This window comes from Pinus tabuliformis, chromosome 7 (assembly GCF_031772625.1).
Source record: "Pinus tabuliformis cultivar Carrire ecotype Pingquan chromosome 7, CPIR1, whole genome shotgun sequence".
NCBI lineage: Eukaryota > Viridiplantae > Streptophyta > Pinopsida > Pinales > Pinaceae > Pinus > Pinus tabuliformis.
In genome coordinates this window covers 105,551,931-105,573,295 of record NC_142293.1, presented here as the reverse complement: position 1 = coordinate 105,573,295, position 21,365 = coordinate 105,551,931, and positions in this window count along the sequence as shown.

The following is a 21,365-nucleotide window of genomic DNA, read 5'->3' as shown; positions in this document are numbered from 1 at the left end:
CAATTCTCGAAACCAACAGCCCTTTTGGCAACAGTCCGCAGAGCGCAGATTGAGGTCTCACCCGAGGTAGTATGGGAGGGTGCTGGAACCCGGTTTTCGCACCCTAGGGATGTCTTGATGAGGTCTGGGAACTTCACAAATCAATCATGCATGCTTGTACTGTTCCGCACAGCTCTCCGACCTTTGTGTAGCTTTGTATAGAGCGCGAAGTGGCGTTGTCTAAATCCTTTACCCTAGATCTGACTTAATTTTGTGGGCCCACTGGTCTTATCAATCATTCAACATTCATAACAGGTGCGTGCAATCATTAACTGTACATAGATGCATAAAAATATAATAGAAGAATAAACACACAGATCTATGAGCAGATGCACAATATTTCAGAATCAACTTATCTTTCATTAACTTATGTTCCATTACAATCCCAACTCCACCCTGCGCACTTAGCTACAGGGGTCTATGCACACAGCTGTGGACTCTACCAGGTCTCTGCGCACACAGTTGCAGAGCCTCTCCTTACTACTACAACCCAAGACTCAGACTTACAGACTCAGAATGAAATCCTTATTCAAAACCCATAACACTTCAGATCAATACTAACCAAAAAATGACTTCTACACTTAGAGCCTCGCTCTATTTATACATTCCCATGGTCCGCAGACCATGGGTAGGCTGACACATTCTTTATTAAATTACAATATTTTAGGGCAGACAACCCTAGACTCTCACGCTCTGCGCCCGCATTTTTCAGGGTCTTTATATTACATTGACCAAAACTTGGCTTTAAGCCCCAAAAACCCGCTATGGGGGGATCCGCTGCCCAACAGGCCCCCAACACAATCATTGTGACTCATCTCGAGTCACTCGGCTGGTGTGGCAACCCTTGTACGAATTCCATCCAACTGTGCCTATGTAGTGTGAAGGTCTGCAACTCACCATGTTTCCGTTGTCTGGATTTGCTCCCTTTCTACTTCGGAATCATCTATATCTGACTTGATCCTCTACTGTGATGTCGGCTACTAGTACCTGTGTTTATAGTCCTGCACCTCTGTCCGACTCCTTGGGTCATGAAGACTGTGCTTTGATTGGTTAGTTAGGTAGCCAACCTACCCGTGTAGGGCTTCAGGTGACTGCCATTTACTCTTCCTGGGAAGGGCTCTCCATTAAGTTTGATGAGCTGGACCGTGCCTCTTTCTGTGACCTCTTTGACCACATATGGGTCCAACCAATGCATTCTGAATTTACAGGAAATTTTTTGAGCTTGCTGTCATACAGCAACACTAAGTCATTTATCTTGAACATGCACAACTTGATATGGAGATCATGTCAAGCTTTCTCGCGCTGTTTCTGTACCTGCTAATGGATTCCTGCCAGAAACTGTTCTTCCTCAAGTTCTTCCAATTGTGTGAGCCTCTCTTCCAAGGCTTCGTGATCTGCAAGTAGGGTACGATGTATTCCATTGGCATGACTACTTCCATGCCATAGACTAACCTAAAAGGTGTCTGACCCATCAATTTCTTGCATGTGGTTCTGTATGCCCATAATATGGCAGATATGTGCAAGTCCTAGTCATTTCGCTACGTGTTACATACTTTGGTCAGTGCATTCTCCAGTATCTTGTTGAATGCTTCTACTGTCCCATTAGCTTGCGGATGGTACAATGTACTTTGCTGATGATACACCTCGAACTCCTTGGTGAGTGCGCTAATAGTTTCATTTAGGAAGTGCGTTTCGTGGTCACTCATTAAAATTTTTGAGCATCCAAACCGTGTCAACATGTTGTCAAACAAAAATTTCGTAGCCATGGCAGCCATGTAGTCCTTAACCGGCTGTGCTTCCGCCCATCGAGTCAGGTACTCTGTCGCGATGATGATGTAGCACGCACCCATCTTCCCCTGAGGTTTGATTGGCCCCACAAAGTCTATCACCCATTTTTTGAATGACTGCAATGTCATTTGTGGATTGAGTGGCATCTCATCCATTCGTGATGGTTTCCCAGTCTATTGACATACGTCGCAGGCCCGACAGTATGCTTTCGAATCTTGATGTAGGGTTGGCCACCATAGTTGAGCGTGAAGAATCTTCTGTGCCATCGCTCATCCCGCATAGTGTCCTCCTGCATCCCCCCCATGTGTTTTTGTGAGGATCTATCCTTGTTCAAATTCAGGTTCATATCTTCATAATATCTCATCATTTCCTATTTTGTAGAGGTGCCCCGCAATGACAGAAAAATATGCCACGCGTACCACCAATTCCTTCTTTTGCTAGAATGAATATCCCGGTGGCACAATCCTTGTGTTTAAGAAATGGATTATATCTTTGAAGTGGCCATCCATGACACACACTTCAAAGAGCTGTGCATCAAGTAGTCCTTCCTCCAAATTTGTTGGCTCCTCCTCGGTCTTAATTCGTGATAGGTGATCTGGTCCTACATTTAGGTGTCCTGACTTCACGATGACCTCAAAGTCATATTCTTGAGACAATAACAACCATCTGCATATGCACCCTCTCAACACAGGCTTGTTCACCAGGTATTTTAACGCGGAATGATCGGTATAAATCTTGAAGTGTCCCACAAGTAGATAGTGGCAATATTTGCTCTGCCTCGACCTTTTCCTTGGCCGAAAGACATCTGAGTCTTAAATGCTTGCTCAAAAGAGGAATCTGCTCCTCTACTAAGTCTATGTTCATGAGACATAAGAGAAGCACTCAGTTCATCGACTGTGAACTATGAGAGATCCTTTGTTTCTTCTATTGCTACCACAACAGCTTCAAACCTTGAGGGTAAACTTCTCAAGATCTTTTCTACAATCCTTCTTTCTTCAAGAATCTCACCATGAGATCTTATCTGGGTTATCAACCCAATAGCCTGAGTGAAGAATGAATCTATTGTATCAGATTCCTTCATGCTGAGTGTTTCAAAGTCTCTCCTCAACATCTGCAACTTTGCAGTCTTCACCTTCTCCATGCCTTGATAGGCAGTTTTGAGAATATCCCAGGCCTCCTTGGATTTTGTTGCTGCTGCAATCCGCAGAAAAACACTTTCATGTACTGATTGGAGGAGGAAAAAGAGGGCTTTGGCATCCTTCTTCCTGTCGCTCTTCAACTGGTCTCTTTCTGCTACTGTCAAAGCAGCCAGTGCTGTTGCATCTACCGGTTCAGCATAGCCAGTTTCAACCAACTCCCATATTCCTTGAGAAGCAAACAACGCTTTCATTGTTATGGACCAATAACTGTAATTTTTCCCATTAAACTGTGGCAGTTGGGAATTTTTCAAACCAGTTCCAGCATCTGCCATCTTAACTTGTATAAATAAAGAAGAGATACTGACTGTATAATAAAAAGCAAAAAAAACTTTCTCTGCTTGATAAGCTTCTTACAGCTCCTACAGTGAAAAACAAACTCTGTTTTTGACTCACTGAGTGCCTAGACTAGCTCTGATACCATGTTGGAAATTTCTGTTTATTTCAAACACAAAAAAATAGCACAGAGAACAACGCTCTGTTTCTACTACAGGATCTTTATTAGAAAACAACAGAAAATAAAACTGTTACAAAATAGTCTTCCTCTACAGAGGGATTACATCAGGAACGCTCCAGTTCCAGAAACCAATTTCATTATCTCAGAAAACTAAAAGTTCAACACTGCTGTGCATTGCAGAGAAAAAAAAACTCTTTCTCTAATTCTACACTCCTCTATCTGCTCTTGCATTTTTTTCTTTATATAATGAACAACGCAAAAATATCTTACAATACGTGTTGCTTGTGCCCATACTTCCGTAAAATAGAAAACAATAAAATTAAAAATTTCACCTACATTTACCAACCGTAGTAAATATCATTAATTACACGGCTGAAAATATCTTATCGGAATTTAATGCATGGCTTATCACAACATTGCACCATTGCATCGACGGATAAGGAGCAAAAGGCTTAACGCGCAGAAGTTTAAGATTTGCGATCTGCGATCTGCGATTTGATCGCATCGCAAGATCGCGATCGCAGAAAACAGAAGATAACAGAAAAATGAAACAAGGTAAAAATGCGATATGCGACCAGATCGCATCGCAGGGAAACTTCAATGGCTGTTTTCTGAATAAGTTGGGTCGATGTTCAACTTTCAGCTTCCGGCACGTTGAAATTATCATTCCAACAGTATTCCTCCTCGAAATTATCTGAAGAAAACTTTGCAATGACATCTATCTTCGCAACTTTTGACAGAAGATCGCAAAATATCTTGTTAGCCAAACTGCTTCAACCGATTGCACGTCCGGTATTTCCAAGAGGGTGCCACGCAGCAATCTTGCCCAAGAACGAGACTGGAAATTCCGAGTTTTGCAAGGCATACTGCTATAGCCAATTTAGACAGCTCAGCTCAGCCCCCACTATTATAACTTCTTCATCCCTAATTTCATGGAATAATTTGTTGTGCTATCTTTTCTAAAACTGTTTGGATAGTCCTGAAAAAATTTCCGTTTGGTTAACTACTTGAATTTGAAAGATGAGTTTGCACAGTCTCATTAGACACCAATCTTTGTCATGGGATTCCACTAGCAAATCTATATTTGCTCTCATGTACTGCCGAGGCATAGGGGGTTTATCCTTATCACATCTTAGAGAGTTGATTAGAACAATGTCATGTTATTCAGAGTCCTCTAGTTGTACGAGGCTTTATTCAATGAATCTCAGAGATAGTGTGTTTGTGGCATACTAAACAATACCTCAAATTTGATTACATATTGGAAAATATCTCTAAAAATCACATTATTTAACCACTTTCCAATGGTAACCCAGTATACCTTTCCAATTTAAAAAATACCTACTTTTACTACATATTTATACCCCTTTATATTTTTTCATTAGCTTTGAGCTCCATTTTAATACTTTTCAATATAAAAACCCTTTACCCCTTAATATATGATTGATTGATATTCCCTTTTTTTGTTAATATATATCCCCAATATAAACCCACACTTTACCCCTTAATATATGCTCAATATGCCAGTTTTTTATCAATATATATGCCCAATATAGACTCACGTGTATGGTATTGCTTCCCAATAACACCCTATATAAGCACACAATTACATCAAATAAAATAAATAGAGATACACACTACTAATAAGTTTTCAATTTATATATTCTCTCATGCTTCCATCCATCGAGTGGACCCTAACTTCTCTCATGCTTCCATCCATCGAGTGGACCATAACTTGCTCTAATATCGGGATAGAAAATTGGAGAGTATTCACCGATCAAAATCTTGTTTGAGAGCTCTCTTCGAGCAATGAAGAAGAGTACATATTAATACATTAAGTTCTGTTTGAAGATAGATGAATTATCTTGACAATCAAGGTCTATTTTAAAAAAGGCCAACTATCTTGATTTTCCAATCATTTAGTTGCACTGATTCCTCAATCTCGCACCTTATTAGGAAACAGTCAGCCTAAGAGAATATCTGATATCCAACTAGATCAAAGTTTACATTTACCTAAAAATAACCAATAAATTTAACTGTCCACAAATATGATTACATGTAAAACAAGTCGTAACTACATATTCTAACAAATTGAAACTTCAGCAAAGGCTCCATCAAACATACCATAAGTACCGATTTGTTGTAGTCATTGTTGAGAATAGGAACAATTTTTCATTAGCCTCTTTGTCATCTACTGCTCCCAACATGTACAGATGAAGACTCTTGAACTCAGACATGAGATTCTTCAAGTCTAAAGATAATTGGGCAGAAATCTGGTACTGAACGAAATCATGGATCTCTTTTCGCAGCTGGTGGATTGCAGAAGCATATCTGACGTTTGCAGGGATACATCAATTTGCAGGAAGTTATGCAGTAGACTAGATGCAGTAGAATATTAAGAGGGTTGGTTTTCTCACATATTTTCACCAGTTGAACGCCTCTGTTGAGGATACTCAGTGCCCTTCTCTATGATGGGATTTTCCTCATTTTGGGGCTTCCGTATGTTCGGAGGACAAGGCAGCCTAGCTGCTTGAATAAGGCCTACGAGCAGCGCATCTTGTTTACTGCATAGCTTACTGAAATATAATGTACCTAAATTATCGGGTCTCCTCCCATGGCAGTGGCTGCGGGAAACGTTATGAAGCAACTTCGTGTTTCTCTTTCAATATATAGAGATATCGATAGTGCATAGTAATGCTTTCGGCAAATAAACCGACCACACGAATTTCTACGTTATTTCCAATGGTGGTGCCTGGTTCACGCACCTAACACATTCCCGCGGACAGGATCAGATCCGAGATTGGACAGTGGGGTGTTCCAGAAATATATAACGTTTAGAGTCCATTTTTTTTTTCAGATTCGTGAATGGTAATGACCTTGCTCCCTTCCTACCTGTTTCCGAAATTGCTGATTTGCACTCCTGATTGTGTGTCGGCCACATGCGTTAACGGTCATTACACGTACTTGATAGGTTTTTCAGAATAAGGCAAAGCTACTCCCTGTCTCAGGTACGTATAGGGAAGGACACTTTCATAACAAATATTCACAATATTATAATTGAATGAAAAATAAAAAATTCAAGAAAATATAATTTTTTTATATATACAATAATGTTATGATTTGAATTGATTTATCAATTAGTCTAGATTTATTTAAACTTTTGATCTATAAAATATGGAGAAATCAAATTTCCTTTCACTAAAAATCAAATTTATTTAAAAAAAAAATAAATTTTTCTGAATGGCTTTTTTCACCATATTTTTGGATTAATTTTAATGAAAATTCGAAAGAAATTTAAAAAATTGAAGTTTAAGTTGTTTAATCTTGTCAGGCCAGGTTAACTCCAGTCTTGGCAGAAGAAAATTGATTGATTATTTCATTAGGTAACTATTGTTTATATACAGGAATGTGATTGATCAGTTCATCTACTTGATGACTGTTCACATTCTGGGTACACTCAACCGCTGAGGATTAGGTGTCAACAATTCCTCCCCTTAATCTGAAGGGATGTTGGTGAGTCCAAGCATCGTTCTGAATCTTTCAAGCTTTTCTCTTCCAAGCGCTTTGGTGAAGATGTCTGAAATTTGCTCATTTGTGGAAGAATGACGGAGATGGATTGTTTTGGCCTCAACATGATGTCAGATCAGATGATATTTAGTATTGATGTGTTTAGTACGATCATGGAACTTTGGGTTCTTGGCCAACTTTATTGCAGAGGTGTTGTCAATCATGAGTGGAGTTGATTGTACTTGTTTTACCTGCAAATCTTCAAGAATTTTCCTGAGCCACACAATTTCTTTCGTTGCTTCAACTGCTGCTACGTATTCTGCTTCTATTGTGGAATCTGCTGGAACTGATTGTTTGCGTGATCTCCAAGAGACAGCTTCTGATCCAAGACTCATAGCATATCCTGAAGTAGATACTCCAGTTTCTTTGTCTCCATCGAAGTCTGAATCAGAGTATCCAATCAAGCTGAAGTCGTCCACCTGTGTATACTTGATTCCAAGGTCTTGAGTTCCCTTCAAGTACCTTAGAACTCTTTTTGCAGCAGACCAATGTCCCTCACAAGGCTTTTGCATAAACCTGGAGAGGATTCGAACAACAAATGAAATGTCTGGTCTGGTAGTAGTGAGGTAGATAAGACTTCCTATAAGCTGTCTATACTTTGTTGCATCCTCAAATTCCTTTCCTTCAATAGATGTGAGCTTTAAGTTTTGTTCCATTGGAGTAGAAAGAGGATTGCACTCTGTCATGCCAAATCTGTTTAACAAATCTCCAATGTATTTCTTTTGAGAAAGAAATATGGATTTTGGATGTTGGGTTACTTCAATGCCAGGATAATAATGAACATAGCCCAAATCAGTCATTTCAAAACTTTTTCCTAATTCTTTCTTTATGGATGCAATATAGATTTCATTGTTCCCTGTCATTAAAATATCATCTACATATACCACAAGATATACAACTGTTTTGCCAACTTTCTTGATAAATAAAGTTGCATCATCAAGATCAAAATGATTGAAGTTGAGTTTCAGAAGATCTCTGTTAGTTTTTCATACCAGGCTCGTGGTGCTTGTTTGAGGCCGTACAAGGACTTCACAAGTTTGCATACTTTATGTTCATGTCCTTTCATAGCAAATCCTTCAGGCTGGGACATAAAAACATTCTCTTTTAGATCTCCATTCTAGAATGCAGTTTTTACATCCATTTGATGGACTTTCCAACCGTTCTGAGTAGCTAGTGCAAAGAGTGTCCGGATGGTGGCCCATTTTGCTGTGGGGGCAAAAGTTTCCTCATAATCGACCCCTTCCTTCTGTGCAAAACCTTTTGCCACAAGCCTAGCTTTGTGCTTGTCAAGTGAGCCATCAGCTTTGTATTTGTTCTTGTAGACCCACTTGCAGCCAATTGGTTTGGTTCCAAATGGAGGATCAACCAGCTTCCAAGTGCCATTCTTTATGAGGGAATCATACTCCTTTTGCATCGCTTCTTTCCATTCATCATGAGAAGCAGCTTCTTTGAAGGAAGTTGGTTCAAAATCTGTAGACAAGTTCAATTCACAATCATAAGTAACATCCATATCAACAGGTGAATTAGAGTCATCTACATCACCTCCATCTTGTCGGTTTGTATTTATGGTTCCTATTTTTCCAATTTCATCAGGATGAACACTTTGAAGTGTCTTTGTCAGCCAATTTGGGGGACCTTTCTGAGATGGTCCAGGCTGCTCTATTGATTGAGTTGGGACTGAATCAAGATTGAGTCTCCCAATTCTATCAATTACATCACTTAAAGCATCATCCGTTGTTGGAGTTTCATGCAGGGGAGATTGTTCTTCAGAAGAAGATTCCACATGTTGTTCTAGTATAGGAATCCCCCCTTCAAGATGTGGAATCTGATTATCAAATTCTTGAAATGATTTTGTTTTTGCGAATCTATCCAAGCGATCAAGTTGCCGCTCAACAACATTGTCAGATTTGGATGATTCGAGAAAATGACATCTCTAGATAAAACAAACTTTTTATTTACTTCATCATAGAGGCGGTATGCTTTAGATGTGTTTGAATACCCGAGGAAGATACACTTACGACTTCTAGCACCAAGTTTGTTTCTATGTACCTTTGGTATCAAAGCATAACAGGTGGAACCAAAGATCCTGAGATGTTTTACCGAAGGAACATGTCCATACCACAATTCATAAGGAGTCTTGTTTCTTATAGCATTAGATGGACATCTATTCTTTATATAAGCAGCACATAGAACAGCATTAGCCCAAAACATTATCTTTACATTTTTGAAGAAAAGCATGGATCGTACCATATTCAAAATTGTTCTATTCATTCTTTCTGGTACACCATTCTGTTGGGGATTATAAGGTACAGTTGTTTGATGTTTAATCCCATGTTGGCGAAGATAGTGTTCAAATTCATTTGATGTATATTCTTTTCCATTATCAATGCGAATAGACCCAATATGAGATTGTGCATCATTTTCAATCCATTTATGAAAATTCTTGAATGTTTGAAAAGCATCAGATTTGTTCTTCAATAAATAAACCCAACACATTCTGGTGTAATCATCAATAAATGTCATGATATATTTATTTCCATTTGCAGAAGGAACAGGCATTGGACCACATAAATCTGAATGAATGCGTTCAAGCTTCCTATGTGCTCTTGAATGTGAATCATGAAAAGACTGTTTGCTATGCTTTCCTAGAATGCAAGCATCACATTGCTTATGTTTTCTAGGAATTGTAGGCAAACCAGCAACACCATTTTTCTTCAATAAGCGGAGACTGTCATAGTTTAAATGTCCAAATCTAGCATGCCATAATAAACTTGATGGAAGTGTACCTTCTTCATGATGAGAAATATATGAGAAATGTTCTGCATGAGCAGAGGTTCCTTGCAGTTTGAGAAGCCTTTCTTCTTCTATTCCCCTCATGACAAGTGAGTGGTCAGAAGCTTTTCTTACCTCAAGCTTGCCATCAAACATATGAATGGAGTGACCTTGCTGGCGGATGTGGACCAAGGACAGCAAGTTTCTCTTGAGCTATGGGAGATATAGAACATGATCCAGAAGAAAGTCTGGAAGACCAAGCAGTTTAAGCCTGATTGTGCCAAGCCCTGATGGCTTGATTTTTGACTGATCTGCAAAGTATACTGCTCCATCAACATTGTCAGTGAAATCTTCAAAAAAATCTTTCCCATGAGTCATATGACAGGTTGCTCCTGAATCAAGCAACCAATCATTTTTCGAAGAAGCAAGTGAAGCATTAAACAAATCTTCATTTACTCCAATGTTACATTGTGCCTCAATATAGTGAGCGGATTCAGGTGCTTTACCTTTGTCTGTATCATCACTTTTACCTTTCTGCTGGTTTCTTTTCTACTCAATTTTGTCCCATGGTACCTTGCATGTAGAAGCATCATGTGATCCATTTCGTTTGCAGCGAATGCAATGCAGATCTGCTTTTTCTACTTGAGAATGTCTGCCCCCCCTGCCTCTGAAGTATCTTCCTCTTCCTCTTCGTCCACCTCTTCCTCTTGTAGAATCTTGAGCAGGATGCTTTTCTTCATGAGCAAGGCAAACAGTCTCTTAAGAAGATTCAGGGACTGTCTTCTTTCCAAAGGCTTTCTCTCTTTCAACAAACTTTTTCACAAGGGAGTCAAAGGTTATATCTTTAAGATTTCCATTTGCTTGTAAAGACTCAAGATAATTGGAGTAAGTAGGATAGAGTGCCTTGAGAAAAGCAATAAGAGGGATATCCAGCTCAACTTTAGTGGATTTGATATTATGCATTATGGATTTTACTTCAGATGCAAGAGCAAGAGGATCATTATTTTTTAGTTCAAGAGTGAAGAGTATAATCATGAGCTGAACAACTTCAAGTGCAGAATGTGAGTCATAAAGTTCTTTCAGCTTTTGTAAAGCTTCAAAGGCAGTTGAATATGATGAAATATGGCGACTTACTTCTTCATTTACAGATGTTGTGATTAATGCATAGGTTTTGTTGTTCTTGTTTTCCCAAATGATGAGCTCTTTGTCTAATGTAGGCTGTACTGGGTCATTGTCTCCTTCTCCGACACACACTCCCTTCCACAACTCATTGTAGATGAGGGTGTGTTTTACCATCCGGGACCATTCAGAATAGTTCTCCTTGCCAGTGAGAACTATTCCTACCATAGAAATGATTGAATGCATTCTGTAAAAAAATGTCTCTGCTGATAAAAAAACTTCTGTTGATAAAAAAAACTTCTGCTGATATACAATGAAGTAGTATTAAAAAAGGCAACAGATTTCAAATACTTTTATATACTGTTTCTTCAAATCCCTCCGAGGATATTGTATCCACTATATTCCATATCTACAAACTCAGTTTATAACTCAGTCAAATGAAGACCATAATATATATATATATATATATATATATATACAGGATTCAACAGTGAAATATTTTTTTTTTTACTGCTAAACTCGATACCTCAATGATTAGCCAAGAGAAGTGAACTGCCTCAGCATGACGTTAATATTAACAGAAAACAATGGCTCTCGTATGTCGGAAAGGAAAAAATCCCCCCTCGATATGCTGATAGCTCAATGAATACGGCAAAGCCACAGAGACGCTAGTCAAATAAACCAACACAGAGCACCATTTGAGAAAGCATAAGAGACTTGGCAAAGAGGAGCACGGTTCATCAGCAAAGAGGAGCACGGTTCATCAGCAAAAAAACAGCGCATCAAAATCACATTATCTTAGCAAAGAGGAGCACGTTTTAAACTTTCACTGTTTCAGCACATTGAGTCTCTTGCAAGATGCATTGGTATGAGATCTTCCAAAATTTCAATCATTTCATAACCAAGTCGCAAATCTCATAACAATCCTTTTGATAGAAGGGCTATACTGATTGCAAACATACACTTCAGATGTAATATTAGATTGGAAAAAAGGGTCTTTGCTTGTAACAAGTGCTACATCAAAAATTGTTGCGAGTTTATTCTCAAAGATCTGAATATACAAGGGTTTCCCAATGTCTGTGCTGCGCACTTGTCTTCTTGCTCTACACCGTAAAACAACTACCGCCACACAACATGGAACCTTCAGATTGTTTAATCGATCTCATGAAGACATCATTTATGTAATAATGCCAGAGCAAAATCAATGTTGTAAATTTTAAGTACCACAATTCCTGATCATAATCCCGAATTCAGAACGTAACTACAAGGATTCAAACTTAAATGAGGTTTTGATGCTCCCTTTAATCAGAAACGAAACCAAAGTCAACCTCAAAGACAATATTTGTGTAAAATACTTAAGCCAGAGAGCAGTCGAAACGATTGCAGGGACAATGAATTGGAGATGAGATATCTAGATGAGATGATAATTATTATCTAGTATAGTGTTTCAATACCTCCTGCTGCGTCTTCCATAGCAGTCGAAGCTCAAAAGGTACACTTCTTGGGTTACATCGAAAAGCAGCTTGTAAAGCTCGCTCGGGGCTTCCATATTCAGGGCTGAAATTGTTCGCCTGCTTCTTGGTGAAATTCCAGAGAGCAGATTATGTGAAGACAGAGGCAGCGCTGGTGCACCAGAGAGCGTTATGTCAGGACAGAGGCAGTGCTGGCAGTGTAAACCGATGCGCAGAGAATCAATGAGAGGAGTTACGACTATTCTAAGGACTGGCTCTGATACCATGTCAGGCCAGGTTAACTCCAGTCTTGGCAGAAGAAAATTGATTGATTATTTCATTAGGTAACTATTGTTTATATACAGGAATGTGACTCATCAGTTCATCTACTTGATGACTGTTCACATTCCGGGTACACCCAACCGCTGAGGACATTCAAAATATATTTTAAACAATAAAAAATCACATGCTTACTTGAAAACGTATGGCCAAAGTGCAAAAGACTATTTGACTACACCTTTATTTTATAGGCTTCCATTTAACCATAATTAATATTTACTTCATCTTCCATTTAACTTTAAAAATCTTTTTAATATTCAAATAATTTGATTGGTGAACTTTGATGCATCAAACTTGAAAAATATCAACTAACTTGATTTGACATTATATGTTGTATATATCTCATCATTTATGAAAGTGGAAATGGTCCAATTTCTTTTCAAAAATTCAGCATCATCAAAAATTTCTAGAAAACCTAAAATCTTGAATTTTGACAATTATAATTTAAATTTACAAAAAATAATGGTTAGATTTTATCAAAACCCTACTAAATTTTCCCTAATTTTGCAAATCAATTTAAATTCTCTATTCCATAGTATTGTCTATTTTTTAATTAAAAACAAATGAATTGACTTTAGTCACCGTAAAATTGTCTATTTTTTAATTAAAAACAAATGAATGGACTTTAGTCACCGCTTTGATTGAAATGCAAGCGTACACTTGAGAAGTGCTCCAACAACTTAAAATGGGTGCATATTGACATGTTTCACACGCAAAATGGATGACCATCGTGATTTAGAATTTGACGGGTTGTAGCACGTATTTGACAAATATTTTAAGAAATTTCATGTCACATAGTTTTTTAAAATTGCAGGTTAACTATTACGTGTTATTAAATTTGCAATCTGTCATACTGACATTTGAATTTCCAAAGGACTTGTTATAAATTTGAATGGGGTCATTTGAATTTCCAGAATATATTTGTCATATTGAGAGCAATCTTTGCCATCTTTGAATTTCCAGTTGCCTAATGCAGTTGGTAAAATAGTAATTAAGCATTTGGTAAAATAGTAATTAAGCATTGAATAAATCTTATTTACGGATTAACGACTATTAACATCCTCCAAGCTCTGAATGAGTTAGAGTACACTGAAAATGATCTCTGAGACAGGGCAGAGAATTTACGCTCTGCCTTAGGTTGTTAAAAACTTGACCTCATGCCAGGAAGTCGACTAGCTACAGCCTACATCCCTTTATAACAGGTTTTGCAGAAGAACAAGTCAGGATGGGACCTTCCACTCCAGAAAAGTGCAATAAAACCGTAATAAAATAGAGGATGGTGGGCTTCATGCTGAAGCATGATGTCAGTTGTGTGCTGGGTTTCGAACAGTTGCATGGCCTTACAGCTGAGAAACCTTGTTTTTAGAGGTTGGAGATGTTTTTTTACGATCAGCATAGATTTATATTAAATATTGATTTAACATGAGTTTAGAGGTATGGGTAAATTTTTGTGTAGATATTTTTTAAATATTTTGTATACTTATTTAATTTTATTTTCATTTAGATTTTTTATTTTTTTATTTTCAATTTTGATGAGAGATAGATAACTTTACACATGATACTCAGCTGTAGAATGAGCTTCTAGATTTAATTAGAGGGATCTAATTTCTTCAGGTGCAAATGTTTTATATAATTATTTTTTAGTCTACATTATTTAAATGTTTTATATAATTATTTTTTAGATTTTCAAATTTTTTATTTTGAGTGTGCATTGATGAATAAACTTGTTAGCTAGTTCTTCTACGAGGCCACTAGATTAGCAAAGAGTTGCGGGATCCTCCGGTACATGATGGGATGGGCACAATGTAAGACTTTTTGCATGATATAGAGGGAAGTTTTAATACTCTTTCCCTTGCATAGCACTTCCAGCACATCACTCTGATGGGATGGACACAATGTAAGACTCTCTGCATGATATGGAGAGAAGTTTTAATACTCTTTTCCTTGTAGATCACTTCCAGTACATCACTCTTGTTTTACTTGTGACTATGCCTATTTGCATTTTCGTAAAATAAAATTGGAAGTAAATCGAGTAAATAATTAAATATTTTATAATTTATAGTGATTTAAAGTTACAAATAATACAATGAATTAAATCCCACGAGTTTTTAGAATTTGATGTCTTTTACTTCTACAAAGTTATTTGTTTTTATGGAAATTTTGAAATTTTACAAAGTAAAAGAAAGAATGGTTTAGATAGAGGTCTAGTAACAACACATGTTTCTTTCTTGTCACTATTCTTTAGTTCATTGGTTGGAAATGAGATTAGAAGAGAAAGAAGAAAGGTTGAAGTAGTGGCATCCTTTAGTTGGATATTATAAGCACATTGCATAAATATTTCTTTTGGTGTTATAGATCTCTACCAATGAGCTATTATGCTTTCTTCTTTTAAGAATAACTACCTTCAAACCAACCTCCCAATTATTATAAAAATAATTACCTATAACAATAGGAAAAAATTGACACTCACAAATTTACATAAAACATAAAATGATAGGCATAAAAAAATGAACTTCATCAAATTCTCATTTGTCAAGAAACATAAATTTCAAATTCCATCCCTGTTCACGCATCCCACAAACAAGCCATAGCGTTTCAGGTAATCATATATACGTCGTCGAATCCAGCAATTGTTTGAACCATTAACACTCATAGTGGAAGAATTAGTTTGTTGCGAGTTTGAATACTTATATGATCACAGTCCCCTATTTTAAGACTCAAACTTCAGTGACTCCCCCTGCAACATCCTAACATGTTTAAACCCTTTCCAAAATAAAGTAGTCTTGATGTACTAGAAAACAACCAAATGAAGTTGCGACAGTTCAAAGGAATCCGATTGAGAAAATGGGGAAATTTGAATGTCAAATTCCGATAGTTGGAAATTCAGATGTCAAATTCAATGTTGAAAAGGTGACTCTGAGCAAAACATAGATGTCAACCTAGAAGTTTGGGTTGAAGTCAAATTCTTATAGAAATTCTAGAGGAAAACTACAAGAAGCATGAGTAGTGGAATTGTGATTAGCGAGCTAAATTCAAGAAGGCATAACCTTTTTCCCTAGTATTGAAATTACATAAGCAAATAGTCAAAAGAAATATATTGACAAGGAGAAAAATTTGGCAAAATTAAAATTTAGAATTGGGTGATATTTGTGAAGTAAATTCACAAAAAAGCTTCAAGAGTTTGGAAAAAGAATCCCTTGAGTCCACTTAAAACTTTTGTAGGGCATGACTTTTATCCCAGTTATCAAAATTTGATAAGTGAGTTGTCAATAGAAAGTTATTGAATAGAAGAACATATTGGAAAACCCAAAATCCAAATCTAGGCAAAAATTTTGAAGATAATTTCTTGGAAAGGTACAAGATTACGACAGGGACATGATGACTTTTAATAGGATTTTGATCACTCAAACATGGGCTTGGGTTCAGTATAGTGAATATTGGTAAAATGAAAATTATTAATATAAAGTTCCTTGATGAAGGCATTGTATTGCGGTTGTGACATAATGGGGTGTGAGAAACTCATCCTTCTCGTTCCTTAAATTTAAAACCAACCCCAATACCTTTTATTCCCCCTTGACCATGGGAAAACCCTTTTTCTATGTTCTCTTATTGACCAAAAGAAATTACACAATTTGATTTCAAATTTTGGTCCACATTCCACATGGAGTCATTGGCTCGAATAGAGATTAGTCGGGGGCCGGCGGAGTCGACGCACCTTTTTGCCTCAACTACACCGCATGGTGTCATGCCTGACCAAACTAGGTCCCTAATGCGCAGAAGGGTTGTGACCTGACCAAGCTAGGTCTCGAATTCCTTTTGTGTCCCCACTATAGTCAGTGCTCATGGGGAAGAGTTCACCTATTCGTTGAGTTCAATCCTGAACACTCGACCTCCCTTGGTTAAGATTTTTCAAGGGATCCTTCATTGGTTTTCCCTCTAATTTCTTTAGACCTTGATTAAAAGTGAACATTTCTCATACTCCTTGAATCAACCATTTTCTTCATTCAACGAATTTCTCTTCGTTATTTCACCCAAATCAATGCTTGTTTATAATTTGACACTCATGATCTAAAGCAATGATAAACAAGCACTTTGCATTGATATTAAAACCATAGTGCATCCCAAGAGAATACTTCATGAGATTAAAATGAACTCATCTATTTATCTCGATCTCTCCCCTTTCTAATAAGGCCCAATACATATGCAAACAGAGAGAAAATAATATGTAGATAATTTAAATATGATTTCCACCATTCAGAACAACAAAATGTACATAGGGTTACAATGGTTCACCTCCCATCTCCTTCTCGCAAATTGATATCCCTCTTGGCTTGTCTCTCTTTCCTATTCTAAAAGAGCCTGTCTACCTATCTAAGAACTCCCTCCTCATTTTCTATGCAAAATAAAAACAAGACAAAAATATCCCAACAAAATAATGACATGGAACATTTGTCCCAATAATCTAAAACTATTGATAGCTCAATTAGACACGTGTTTCCTTTACACAAGCCCACTTGGAAATACCAACTCTCCCAAAATATCCTAACAACCCAATAATTCTTGATTCTTCTATGCTCAGGTGACTTGGCTTTGCATAAAAATTCCTAATTTTCATTTTATACAAAATTGTAATGGGAAAATTCTATGGCCCCTTTGGTTCAAGGAAAAATGGTTTTTCACAGGAGGTGATGCTTTTGCATCATACTCCCTAGGTGAAATAAATATATGAATTCTTGGTCATATAAATTAAAACTATCACAGTCCCCTAGGATCCCAAACTTTATGTTGTTGATGTTTATTGGCTTGCTCGCTTCGCTATCCTGCAATAGTCTTCAATTTTCAAAGATCCCATGTCTAGTTTTGTTGTTTGTTCCCACATACTTGGATGAGGAAATCTCTTAAATCCAACCATATTTTGTAGTTGATTGCTTCCTCTCCTTCGTTATACCATTTCTCAGGTACCTTTCCCATCAGGGTTCCTAATTACTTCACTTTGGTGTCCATTTCATTCTCTTGTTGGATCAAAATGTCTTACAACAGTAATTTCCAAAAAGTCATGGTTTCAGCTGCCATCAATTCTCCTTTTCCATTGTTGTCCTTTGTAAAATGTACAATTTCATTCATTGCAAGTTGTTGGTTCCATTTAAATATAGGTTTTTGTCCCATACTCCTTGGCTGAAAGTGAAATAAATATTTATTTCCATGAGACATATTTGTCTCGTGCTTCCCTACCTCTCCTTCTATTGGCAATACTTTTTTTCCCTCTTCCCAAAATCTCAGTAGTCCTCCCTTCATATTTTTTTTCCAAAAACTTCAAAATGATTAGGAACCATTTTGTGGTAGCTTCCATAAACTGCAATTTCATCCTTATTAAGCTCTATGCTTGCACCAAGATAGGTCCATATTCTTTTTGTCAAGATATTGGTCATAATATCACTCAACTAGCTTAAGATCGCTTGGTTGTCTTTGTCTTTAACGAGCCAATTTCGGTTTCCTTGGGCCAAACTGTTCCTGATCCTCATCCCTTTTGATGTTTTATTCAACCTTGGGTACTTTACGTTCTACATTTACATAAAATACATCATTTTTAGAAATATGAGGCCTTTCGGCCTTTTCTTTTGTCCTCTTCAACAATTCCTTTTTCTGGTGGTTTTTATGAGATAGGGTTGCCTAATCCTCACCTTTGACATATTTCAAACTTTGTTTTTCTTCTATGCCTTAGGAAGGTACTTTTTCATTTTCCTCATTCCTTATGAGAGTTGTAGATAATTTTCCCTTTTGGTCATTTCTAAGATTTGAACCCATACATAAAATATCAGATTTAAAATTATAAGGCTCTCTACCTTGATTTGCTCTCAGATATCCAAGATTATCTGAACCTTTCTCTCATTCCATGGGACTCTCGTGAAGTCTCCTTTCACATTCTTCTGCTTCCGTAATAGTTGAAAAAATATTACTCGATTTTGGTTCACATGTCTCTTCCTCTGTTTGTTAGCCCTAGCTCTCATCTACTCCTTTCTCCAATTGAAATTTTGAATTCCTAATGGGAATCATTAGATTCATTATCCTTTCTTCTAGGGAATTTAACTCCTCATACAAATCAGTAAATCTAAGTTGAAGTAGTAATTCAGACTCCACATAAGTTTCATCTTCTGTCATACATGCTTCTCTCTCAAATTATGGCTACATTTCTCCCAGCAACTCGATTTCTTTGTCATGCTCCATGAGCATTGCACGTGAACTTTGTCCAACATCTCTCTCACCCAATTGTAGAGAAACTCTTCTTGGAACTTTTTTGTTACATGTTATGCCACTAGCTCACAAAAGAGAGGCAAAGATAGATCAACGAATTAAAATTTATCCTCTTCGAGGGGGAAACCTCATTTACATTACATAAATGAACAATTCTTAAATGATAACATCCTTTCTATATATAGGAGTCTAAGGGGTCACAATATAATCATAGCCTACATAACAATAATAATGTATGGGCACAATAATACCAATAGTGGGATTCTATGGGCACAACAATAATAATATAGGGCCTACATTAACAATAACAATAAGGGGAATACATTATTATTATATGGACCTGTTGACGGTGCTCGACTTGCCAACATGTCAAAGGGATCTCTCTAGTAAGAAGTCCCAATTAGACCTCAGACTGTTTGGTGTAGGAGTCCCAGCAGTGGGTCGTAAGGTAATGCCCTTACCATGATGTCGCACAGAGGCAAGTAAGATAACTTTGTCAGTAGCAAGGGTGTGATTGATGTAGAGAGTCAAGGAAGGTGTACGAGAGGTTCCGACACTTCGAAGGGAGAGGAAGGTGAGGGTGCATTCTAGGTTGAAAGGGATCAGTCCCAACTTGGCTGGGAACACACCACACAAAGAACATGCATAGCTTTCGGCGGAGCAGTCCACTCGGATGCGGCAGTCACAACATAAAAGGTAAGATAACATGAATAGCACTCACAAATCAATCTGAAACAAGTGTGTCGGTTAATATAGCAAGGTTCATGAGAAAGGACTGTTTGATGTTTGGCAGAGCAGTCAACACGGACGGTGACAACATTAACAACATATGCAACACATTAGCAACAAGATTCATATAATTGCATACAAATCAATTCATATACAAGTACGTAAGTTAAAAACATATATCATTAAGGCAACCAGAATAGTCCAACTACAATAACAACATATGCATGAAAATGTGTTGCCTCTTATTATTAAAGAAGTGCAAGTCACAATCATACAATACACCATGTAAACCTGCTAGCCCCAATAGTGGAACGTTACAGCAACATCCGCCTACTCCTCCAAAGAGATGTACTAGCTCCGTGCAGTGGAGAAGCCAAGGCACGTTACAATACTATCCATGCCTTCTTCAAGATAGTCTTAGTAGAAGCTTGGCTGACCAAAAGCATATACAATGAGTTATGAGGGACTATTTATAGCGAAGGGTGGGGTGACCCTTGACATTCCCCTTTGTGATAGTTCAACTACCCTCATGACTCTTCACCTATTCTATGACCGTTAAATCCAACTCTTGACACTTGACTTACACTTGACATGACTCAACATTACAATGCACATGTACTCATGTGAGACAACATGGCTTGAGCAACCCTTGCAAGACATCAGTGACACTCAGTCCGATGTGGTGAGACCAACTCATCGACATGCTTGTGATGGTGAAGGTGGTGAGGTGGTGCCAAGCTTGGTCGTCCGTGATGGTGTGCATGCACCTCATGGTGACATCTTGCTGAAGCAAACTCTTGCCTCCATTGTAACCAGTGAATTGGTTCGACCCCTTCATCCAACTCGTTTACTAATATGCGCATGGTCTTCTTGGGTACGGTTGAACTGGAAACACACTGATGCATAGTGTCCATGCTGATCTTCAAGTGTGTGTTAGTGGTCATGTGCATCAACTTGTCGAAGTACATGTTCAGCCCTAGTTGGACTTGCTTCTTTTCTTTGCCTTGGTGAGTGTGTTGAATGGGTTGGATTGCATGTGTGCGCTCAACGACATGCATGCTGCCGAATCCCTTGCATGCGATCAACAACATTGCTCACCATGTTTGATCTGTGTCAGCTACTGTGATGGATCCTTAACTTGTACTGGCGTAGTTTCATCTGCGAGTGCATGTTGCGTCCACTGTTATTCTGGTTCCTGCTGCAACTCATTGGACCGTATGTGCAGCTTCATGTTCTTCCTGAGTTGCTACTTCAGCGCATGCAACTCCTTCTTTTTTTCATCTTCTAGCTTCATGCAATATTCATGTCGCATCGTCACTTCATAGCCTAAGTCTCCAAAGTTGCTTTCATTATCAGTGGATGTGCTTGATCTTGCAACTTTGCTCCACATCTATGTTGTCAACATCCTTCCTCTTGCATTCGTTGTGTTTGTTGCATTCGCTATGCTTCCTTCAGCTACTGTTCATGATGCTTCCTCCTATGATGCTACTGCTTGATTTCCTTGTCCACAAACAATTTGATGTCTTTGTGAGTAGGAAAGCCCATGGACACTTGATCGACTGCATCCCCAAGCATGCTCTGAAAGGTGTCTTCGTCTCTTCTCTCTTGAAAACCATTGTACCTGTACTGCTAAGAGGCAGATGAATACTTATGATACCT